The following is a 1,663-nucleotide window of genomic DNA, read 5'->3' as shown; positions in this document are numbered from 1 at the left end:
CGACTCATGTATATTTTATTTCACGTGAATCCATGCTTCACAAAAAATATTGATAGATATAGCCCTTGTTATAGACTCTAGTCCGAATTCCGGTAAGTAACACAAAATAATGTCAGGAGCAGGTAATAATGTACCTTTGTACTATTTAGCATGTCATTTGACGGTAACAAGAGCAAATTCAATTTAAATCTATTAAATACATTCTAGCGTGTCTCAGTCCTTTACCCACAAAAGCGGCTATAACTTTTTTTTTCTATTCGAAACAGTAAGTGTAAGTAAGCACCTTTCTGAAATCTTTATGAAATGAACAATTTTTGTATGTAATGTAAAGTTATAGCTCAGTACATTTTTTTTCACCCGAGATAGTCAAAGTTGGGGAAGAAAATATCAAAAAGTTAAAAATCCAGAAATAGTCCTAATTTTATGATGGTTCCTTAATATATTTTAACTACATTGCATTTGAGTATGGAGAGGCAACTATCTGGAAGTATTTTACATAAAAAATTTACTAAGTATTGCCCGGTTTGTAGTTGCAGTTAAAGAAAACACATGAAAAGGCACGATTTTTTTTTAAATTCGAAAAAATGTAAATATTTCAAAAACTTTTACCTGAAAATTTTTTGTTTATCAGGGGGCCAAAATGAAAAAAATGTGTGCTTGCAAATCGATCAAATTTTGTAATTTGTTAGAAAAGATCCCAATTGTTACGAAAATAAGCAAGAAAAGAGAATAGAAGAAATGTTATTTGTCATCATAACAGCTAATAAGCGCGCGCTATTGAGCAGCATGCAAAAACAGTTTTGCAAGCTTGCATCTATATATGTATACCAAAACTTTGAGCGATCATATTCAAGTTGTGTCCGTTTTTTTTTGCCAAAAATAAATTTTGTAATAAAGGTCAATATTTTCAATAAAATTTTGTATTATACACGAAACTTATATTTGCACAAATACAAATTTCAAATCTTTAATCGACTATAACAGGGGTGGGCAAGGCCGAGGCCGAAAAGAGCCTCATGTAAATTCAAAATATTACAAAGATCCAAAAAAAAAACAACAAAAACAAAAGTTTTATTTTGAAACAAAGTTATTATTAGAAATGAAAAACATAATTTTTGTTATTATTCTAATATACGTAAGATAGATATTAAAGAAAATTCAAAGGATCCCTTTGGCCAAATTTTCAAAATCTAGTTTAACGTCAATTAAAGCCGTTCGTAACAGTTTTGTTAAATGATGGTTATGCTAGGCACTAACAGCGAACAAATCAGACGGATTTCTTTAATAGAAAGTTCAAATGATCCCTTTAGCCAAATTTTCAAAATCTAGTTTTACGCCAGTTAAAGACGTTCGTAACAGTTTTGTTAGCTAGGCATTTCGCTACTAACACGCACCCTTCATCTAAAGCTAAAATTCTCACAATAAATTACTATTATTAACTGAAANTTTACGCCAGTTAAAGACGTTCGTAACAGTTTTGTTAGCTAGGCATTTCGTTACTAACACGCACCCTTCATCTAAAGCTAAAATTCTCACAATAAATTACTATTATTAACTGAAAAAAAAAAAACAATATTTAAAATGCAAAACTGCACTTAATTTTCTAATATATTCTTTCAAAGAATCTTCCATTGTCGAAAATCCTCCAAGCTGCAATTCTTGG

Source organism: Rhagoletis zephyria, unplaced genomic scaffold (genome assembly GCF_001687245.7).
Source record: "Rhagoletis zephyria isolate East Lansing unplaced genomic scaffold, Rhagoletis_zephyria_1.1 Rzeph_scaffold_01473, whole genome shotgun sequence".
In the NCBI taxonomy this organism is placed as follows: Eukaryota; Metazoa; Arthropoda; class Insecta; order Diptera; family Tephritidae; genus Rhagoletis; species Rhagoletis zephyria.
Note: the sequence above shows the minus strand (reverse complement) of the source record.